Genomic DNA, 8,602 nt, shown 5'->3' on the forward strand with positions numbered 1-8,602 from the left:
GTTTTCCCACTTCCCAAAGTTCTGGGCTTTAGGGTTCAATGACTGGGGTTAGGTAATCAGAAAGGAGCCAGTCCGTGCGTCACACCCGTGTTTTCTGACATCCTCAGCTCTGTGACCCCAGTAAGTCTCTCTTAACATCCCCAGTATTACTGAGGCAGCGGAATGGCCCGCATAGTGAAGAGGGACAGTGAACTTGCCTTGCAGTCATTTTTATAAGCTCCTTTATGAATAGGAACGATGTCCACGTTACGATTTTACATTCCACTTTAATAAGGATGGAGTTGCCGTGGGCGATTTTGAATGAGAAAGTCTTGTCTTCTGACTACACTGAGTCTTTCTGGCAACAGCCCTGCTCTGTTTCCTGGCTCTTCACAAGATTAAATTAACTTTCTCCACAGTTCATCTCCTAACCCTCCTTGGGCAGCAACCCAGATGGACAGATCAAAGATTTGCAGAAATTCTGGTTCTCAAAGGGTTTTAGAAGCTCCTCGGCAAAGTACAGAAATCCTGGAAACAGCAGGACGGACCCGTGGATGATCTAGTCTCTGCTTGAATGCGGCCAGGGATGGGTCTCCAGGGAAATTCCTCCCTGTGCCGAGCCGACTGAAATGCACCAGGCAAAGTGGTTTGGGAGACAAATATGTGAGTTCAGTCTGATTGCGATGGTTACGTTTCTTTTATTCTTATTATTTTCAAATTTATTTAAAGTTTTATAGGTGAGGAAGGCCCAAAGGGAGGCCCAGACTGGGTGAAATCTCCAGGGTCCCTCCGGGTCTCAGTGGCAGAGCAAACATCTCGGCAGTTTTGACTCTAATGCTGGCGTTTCCACTGGGATGGGAGGCACTGTGGTCGTTCTCATCCTTGGCCTTGGCCGGACGCTCCTGGAACCTGGGCAACGTCCGCTAGACTGGGTGCCACAGGACGAGCCAGGACTGGTCTTGGGCTTGAGGAGCTGAGCCTCCCTGTGTCGTCAGAGAGCCCTAATGCACAGCACGAAGTCTCCTGGCTGTTGTTACCAGATGGTTGGCTAGTCCGAGAAAGCAGACGTCCAAAGGAAGGCTTGCTAGAAGGCCTTGCTTCCTCGGTCCCGAGTTTCCCTGCCTGTAAACTGAGGAGGCTGCGCAGTCTCGTTCAGCCCGGATGGCCTGTGAGTCTACAGTCTTAGAAACGGAAGACAGAGAAAACCCAGAGAAAGGCCAGTTCCTGCTTCCCTCGGTCCACCACTGAGCCTCTGTCATGCACGGTTTCTGGGCTGATGAGGGTCAGGGGCCAACGTGGTGATATGTTTCCTCTCATGGGACCTCAAGCTGGCGGGCTGACGTTGAGTGGACGTTGAAAGAATTTTGAGGCCACCCTTAGGCCCAGGGCGAAAAGTTTTGTGGGTGCCGGATTTGGAGGTTGAAGCACACACACCACACGGTAGTCAACTGTAGCTAGTAGAGGAACGCTCATCAGTTCTAGAGAACGGAAGGATTTGGATTCCCGTTGGCCTTGAATCAGTTCTTCCCTGTGTGAACTCCAGGTGCCCTTATACCCGCAAACCACACTTCGTGGATGGATAGATAGAAGGAGTCCTTTCGATATGAAAAAACCAGTGCTCAGAGAGGTTGGGTAACTTGCCCAAGGCCACACAGCTGGGGCGTGATGCATCCAGCACTCAAATCCAGACGTGTCCAAGTCCAATTTGTGTTCCTTCTGTGCACTAGAGCGCTCTGACCCTGATGTTCCTCTCTGGCAGATGCCGAGTTGAAAACTGTACGCATTGCTTTAAACACAAAAAAATCGGTAAGTAACAATTCATTTGCAACTGCTTTTAAAAAGGTTTCCCAGTTAAGGATAATCCTCTCGATTTGAAAATGAAAATCGTACAGACAGTTACAGGAACACCCATCGGGCCTTTCCATATTTGTTCCTGAATTTGAAAGGGAGCAGCTCTGGAGGGCTACTCTTGAGGTTTGAAAAGGTGACCTCGGGCCTTTCCTGAGATTAGTGCAAAGTAGACAGGGGTGAAGTGTTTTTGTTCAGGCGATTAGAGCTGACAGGGGCCACCACCTCTGGGCCACTTTAGCTATAAGCCTCTAGGCTTTTGACGGCCACAGTGCCTTCAGGCAGAGGAAGGGTGAAATTTGTCTCTAACTACAAAGCAGGAAAATCCCACAGTGGATTCAGCAAAACACTCATCCTCCTCCAGCCATCTATTTTTTTTTCCCAATGCTTATTCATTTGAGAAAAAACAGAGAGGTGGGGGGCAGCGAGAGAGGGGGGCAGAGCATCCGAAGCGAGCTTTGTGCTGACCGCACCGAGCCCGACGCGGGGCTCGAACTCCCGAACCGAGAGATCGTGACCTGAGCTGAAGTCGGGCGCTCGACCGACTGAGCCACCCAGGCGCTCCTCCACTGGTCTATTCGGACATTGCCTGCGACTTCTTATTTTTATCCCTTCTCAGTGTCTAATGTATGGCATGTCACCTGGCGAAATGAAAAGCAAGTCGAAATGAGAAAGCTACTAACTAGTGCCCAAGGGTATATAGTCCTTAATCTATTCACTTCACGCACATAGCTCTTGAAGAAACATTTTGTGGGTCTTTGTTTTCAGATGTGGTCTGGGCACGGGCAGGTGATAGCCCTGAAAGGGGAAGGGCCCCGGGTGATGTTGTTAAGATCACTGGACTGAATTCTGTGGAGAAGGTGGGGGATGGGCTGTGTCAGGTTCACATCGCACACAGGCCATTCTAGCTGAGTGTGGAGTCTGGAGTCAAGAGCACAAGGCGGGAGGCAGGGAGGCCGTCAGAAAGCCAATGGAAAAATGTTTTTCTGCTCAACCTTCTAAAAGGGCAGGGATTGTGCCTACTCGTTCATCCCAGTGTCTCTAGGGTCGAATGATGTAATTTCAGTATTTCCCCACTCCCAATGGAAAGGTTGAATTTCTTTTTTTTTTTTTTAACGTTTATTTATTTTTGAGACAGAGCATGAATGGGGGAGGGTCAGAGAGAGAGGGAGACACAGAACCTGAAACAGGCTCCAGGCTCTGAGCGGTCAGCACAGAGCCCGACGCGGGGCTCGAACTCACGGACCGCGAGATCGTGACCTGAGCTGAAGTCGGACGCTTAACCGACTGAGCCACCCAGGCACCCCAAGAAAGGTTAAGTTCCAAGCAGAGCCTTGGTAGAGAGAATTGAAAGAAGGGGAAAGATTTGATAAATACGGGATAAAAGTGGAGAGGCCTTGGTAATTGCTAGAATCGGGGTGTGAGGGCAGGAAGAGTCTGAGATGTCTCCAGCCTTCTGGCCTGAGGACTAAGGACGAGACAGCTCTTCGCTGAGTGAGGTGAGGGCAGATTCGGGGACGATGACGTTGGGTCAGGATGGGGTTGAGATGCCTGTGAACAGGCAGATGGGGATGTCTTAGAGGAGACACCCTGAGCAGCAGGTCCTTCCCTGGTCCTTGCCTTCATCCAGGGAACTCTTCCTTACCTTGGACCCCAGGACTACCTCACTTTCCCAGGGAAACCTTTCCTGGACCCAGTTGGGTTGACTGGCCTGAGCTCCCTTCCTTCCAGCTGTGGCTCTCAGTTCACAGCTGACCCTCACGATTATGGTTAATCGATTACTGGCTGTCACCCCTCTAGAAGGTCAGCTTCATAAGGGCCGGGACAGTGTCTCTTTCTGGTCACAAGTGAATTCCTAGTAATGAGTACCATGCCTGGAACATAGCAGACACTCAACAAATAATTGGTGAATGAACGAATAAGTGAATAAATGAGTACACGCCTTTATAAAGAAATGAGAGCAGAAACGAACAAGCCTCAGGACTCTCTCTCTCTTCAAACACGATACGATTTGAGTCACGACTGGCTTCCCAAATGGAATCGGAGAGGCAGGTTCGTAGAGTGGGAGTAACGGGAATTCCTGGGCTTGAACCCATGTGTCTGCGCTATGGTAGGTTCTTGGTAACTACTTGTGGAGGTATTCCTGGCTTTCTCATCATCTTTCTGAATGTCTTCAGGTGAGGAATACACCCTTTTGGGGCCTCGATTTTCTTATTTGTCAAAATGAGGACATCTATCACCATTTCCCTGTGAAAAACTGAGAATCGAAGAGAAAACTTGTATCAACGCCATGCAACTGGGCTAAGCGTGTAATCAAAGGCCCCAAGAGTTTACAAAGGAAAATAAGGAAGCAATGAGTATAGCGTCAAGAAGCCCCAGGTCCCTCCACACACACACACACACACACACACACACACACACACACACAACCCCTAATTCCCCCTCTCATTTCTCATCAGCTTTCTACAGCTGGTCCCACGCCTAGAAGGAGACTGGCTTTCTTGCTGTGAACAGTTCACAACTCTTTCCGGCCGTGAGTAAAGCAGAGAAGCGTCTGAGCCTCTCAATCTGTGTGTGTTCAGCTTGCAATGCCCACCACTCAGTAGACACGCAGCGTGTGCTTGCTTCCTCTTCTGCTGACCTTGGGCCTTCTCAACTCTCTGCATGGGGTTTAGCGCATAGCAGGTGCCTTGTGCGAGTCTGAGCTAAGGTTGAAGGAAGAGAAGAAGAGAGATGGGGGTTGGTGTCTGTGCTCATGTCTCTTTCTTTCCAGGCACGTCAGTGTCACCAGGTGTGGGTTTCGGGACAGAGAGAAGCTTACGGGAACTGTCAGAGGGGGCGTATTGTCTGAAGCAGCCTCACACCTCTTATTTTTGATAACGCCATGTGGAGCCCCCAAATGTTGGCTCAGGCGGGCTCCATGTGGCCTGCTGTGCTAGAAGGGTGATCCTGCAGCTGTCGCTAAATTACCAGGGGATCCTGGCCACCTCCCCGCCACTTGCCAGACTCTGCTAAAGATGCAAGAGATCGGTGATCTCCCAGCAAATGTAAGAAGCGTGACGAGAGCTCTAGAGTTCTAGATCTCTCTCTGCAGACCACAGCTCTCTCCTGAGACAAGTCAGCATGTACAAAACGGTCCCTTGTTACCCATGAAAAGGCTGTTGTGCTCCAATTGGCAAAGTTTAAGGAAAGAGGGGTGCCCTCTTGACTCCTAGCGACTGTAATCATGGCGCTCTTAATTAAAGGCTGCTGGCGGGAAGGCTCTCCTGGCATCCGAAAACTCCCTCTGGGGCAGCTGCCGAAACACCAGCTGTTGCTGGCTAGAGCTCTGGGAGGAGAGCTGCCTGGGGGCTCCTGGGAAGCCTTGTTCTGGAAGATTCTTTGTACCTGCACGTGAGCCTCAGAGAGCTGTAAGGGGAGGCCAAGGGGTTCTCAGCACCCACCTGCCTTCTGAGGCCCAGAACCCCTGGAGGGTAAGTTGCCCTCCTTCACCATCCTCTCTCCTGCACATCCCCGCAGGCAGTTCTGGGTGAGCGGGAAGTCGATGCGAGGGCTGCAAACACGGGTCCCCAAGCTCAGAGCTCAGCTTTGGTTCTAGATCTCGCTCGTTTGTCGTTGCGGGGGCGTTCAAGCAGTGGCCCCGGAATCCTACATGTGATTTCGTTTGCTGCTGGTTGAAAAAGTGCCTTATTTCACGAGAGCTCCCAAAGAGGAAACAGAACAGGTCGGGCGTCCAAAGGGGCACCTGCCTTTCTGTGGGGAGGCCGCTGCGGAGGGGGCCAGGCCCCGTCGCCCCGACTCTGCTGTCTGCAAGTGTCTCCCCGACACTAGAGGGGGAGGCGGATGTGAACGGTCCCTGCCAGCCATAACTGGCAGTCACCTAGAAATAGAAAAATGAAACAGGAGGTTATGTATCTGTAGTTCCTTCTGTCTGGGCCTCAGCTGCTGGGTGAAAGAGGTCTCAGAGACAGTTCTGATTGTATTCGTCGGAAAGTCTGCTGCCTGCTTTTTTTTTTTTTTTTAATTTTTTCGATGTTTATTTTGATAGAGAGAGAGCACGCAAGTGGGGGAGGGGCAGAGAGAGAGGGAGAGAGAATCCCAAGCAGGCTCCGCAGTTTCAGTGCAGAGCCCGACTCGGCTCGATCTCACGAACCATGAGATCATGACCTGACCCGAAACCAAGAGTAGGATCCTTAACCCACGGAGCCACCAGGGCACCTCGTCTGTTGCCTCTTTTTTTTTTTTCTATATTTTATCTTTTTTTTAAAATATGAAATTTATTGTCAGATTGGTTTCCATACAGCACCCAGGGCTCCTCCCAACAGGTGCCCTCCTCGATGCCCATCCCCCACTTTCCCCTCCCCCCCACCTCCATCAACCCTCAGTTTATTCTCAGTTTTTAAGAGTCTCTTATGGTTTGCCTCCCTCCCTCTCTAACTTCTTTTATTGTTTTTTTTCCTTCCCCTCCCCCGTGGTCTGCTGTTAAGTTTCTCAGGATCCACATAAGAGTGAAAACATATGGTATCTGTCTTTCTCTGTATGTTGCCTTTTTAACAGCAGGGCATGAGGCCCACTTTCAAGATTTCTAACCCTTCCTCAGAGGCCTCATTCAGTACTAAGATATACAAAGGCTTTGAAGCATTGTGTACTTATTGATTTATTTTTACAATTGAGATCATTGACATACAACATTGTATTACTTTAAGGTATACAATGTACATACATATATATTAAGAAATGATTACCCCCATCAGCTTACTTAACACCGATCCCCACACGTGGCCATGATTTTCTTTTCTTCCCCTGTGGGGGCAGCGGGAGAAATGAAGTTATGACAGAGTGCGGCCAAGGTGGCTAAGGGACAGAGGTGACGAGCTGTCATAGCGGACCCCCCTTGTCTCAGCAGGCACAAGCCGCAAGATACACCCGCCCCCGGAAGGGCTCCCTGCTCCCTCCTCCTGGCATCAGCTGGGCCATTGGCATCATCTGCTCTGCCCACAGTGGCACCCGCAGACCATCTTGAGGAAGAGACATCATCTGCACAAGTTTTTTTTCCTCGTGATGAGAATTTTTTTTTTTCAACGTTTATTTATTTTTGGGACAGAGAGAGACAGAGCATGAATGGGGGAGGGGCAGAGAGAGAGGGAGACACAGAATCGGAAACAGGCTCCAGGCTCCGAGCCATCAGCCCAGAGCCTGACGCGGGGCTCGAACTCACGGACCGCGAGATCGTGACCTGGCTGAAGTCGGACGCTTAACCGACTGCGCCACCCAGGCGCCCCTCGTGATGAGAATTTTTAAGATCTACTCTCTCTCTCTCTCCTCTCTCTCTCTCTCTCAAGTATATTTGCTTATTTTGAGAGAGACAGTGAGCAGGGGAGGGGCTTCCATGCTGTCAGAGTGCAAACCATGCAACTGTGACCTGAGCCGACGTTGGATGCTTAACCGACTGAGTCACCCAGGTGCCCCTAAGATCTACTCTCTTAGCAACTTTCAAACATATAATACGTATAATAACTATAGTCGTCACGCTTCTACTTCACATTCCCAAGACTTACTTATTATATAACCAGAGGTTTATATCTTTCGACCACCTCCACTCATTGCAAAGGCTTTTTAATTTCATTTACTGGATAATTGTATCCTAAGGCTCAAGGTATGTAAGATATATACATATATATGCAATGTACACACATATGTATGCATGTTACATGCATATGTACATGTAGAAGCATGCATACATGTATACACACATATATACATATTATATGCATATACACACGTATAAGTGTGTGCACAGGTATATGCATATACATAATATACTCCCATGCATACGTATTTCTAAATATATACATATGCATGTGTTATTATATATAAATAGATACATATATACATACACCTATACCTACAGATACACATATGCATATGTACAACATACACCTACATACACACCCATATACACATACAGATACACATACACACGCGTACACACATTCAGACACATACACGTGCACACGCAGACACACACAGATACACACAGAGGCACACGCATACATATGCAGGTACATGCATATGCATGCACATGCATGCACGTGCACACATATACACACACGGGTGCACACACGTGCGTACACATACATGTGAACAGTATGTGATCGGGAGTCGCAGGTGTCCTCCAGGTGCTCTGAGTGGGTCACCTGGGCTCCCAGCCTCTCTTACTGTCTTTCAGGCCATCACCTGGTGAACCCGAGGCCACTGTCCCTGCCACCACTGGCTCCCTGGGGTCTGCTCAGCCCCATCACCCCCTTCCTCCCCTGCTGCTGACCGCCTCAGGGCCACAGACGTCGGAGGAAGAACAGTGTGTGCCCCCCGCCGGCCACTCCAGACTCCGGAGCTTCCCCACAGCAGGGTTGCGTGGGTGTCGGGATCAGCAGGCAGTCCTTCCTTTTGCCCCAGGCACGAGGGGATCAGAGCAAGACGCTTAATGCACACCTCTCTTCCCAACCCGGCCCTCGGCTGAGTCCCACGAGTCAGGGACCGGAACCCCTCCCTGCTAAGTGCCTTTACCTCAGGCTGCTTCTTCCCCCCCTTCCCCCCCCCCCCGAACACACAGCAAAGCCACTGGTCTCCACACAGGCCTGTGGGGGGCTGGATCCTAACTTAGCATCTGTTACTGGTTCTGTGACTGGGAGATCTCTCGGCCTCCGTTTCAATGGCTCCTGGCGATCACACCTAGCAGAGATCCGGGGACGGCTGGAGACAAAGAAGGCAAGGT

General features: G+C 50.3%; 1 long non-coding RNA gene and 1 other non-coding gene across 2 annotated transcripts; one reads left to right on the forward strand and one right to left on the reverse strand.

The window, feature by feature from the left end:
- The first annotated feature begins 357 nt into the window (after positions 1-357).
- Positions 358-7,212, forward strand: LOC121043235 (uncharacterized). Its single transcript, XR_005796752.1, has 3 exons — positions 358-642; positions 1,739-1,785; positions 7,170-7,212. It is a non-coding gene; the product is annotated as an uncharacterized LOC121043235 (long non-coding RNA).
- On the reverse strand, positions 6,783-6,869 carry LOC121043291 (small nucleolar RNA SNORD35). The gene has a single exon (XR_005796779.1). It is a non-coding gene; the product is annotated as a small nucleolar RNA SNORD35 (small nucleolar RNA).
- Positions 7,213-8,602: the final 1,390 nt, after the last annotated feature.

This window comes from Herpailurus yagouaroundi, unplaced genomic scaffold, assembly GCF_014898765.1.
Source record: "Herpailurus yagouaroundi ecotype Mexico unplaced genomic scaffold, PumYag 186, whole genome shotgun sequence".
NCBI lineage: Eukaryota > Metazoa > Chordata > Mammalia > Carnivora > Felidae > Herpailurus > Herpailurus yagouaroundi.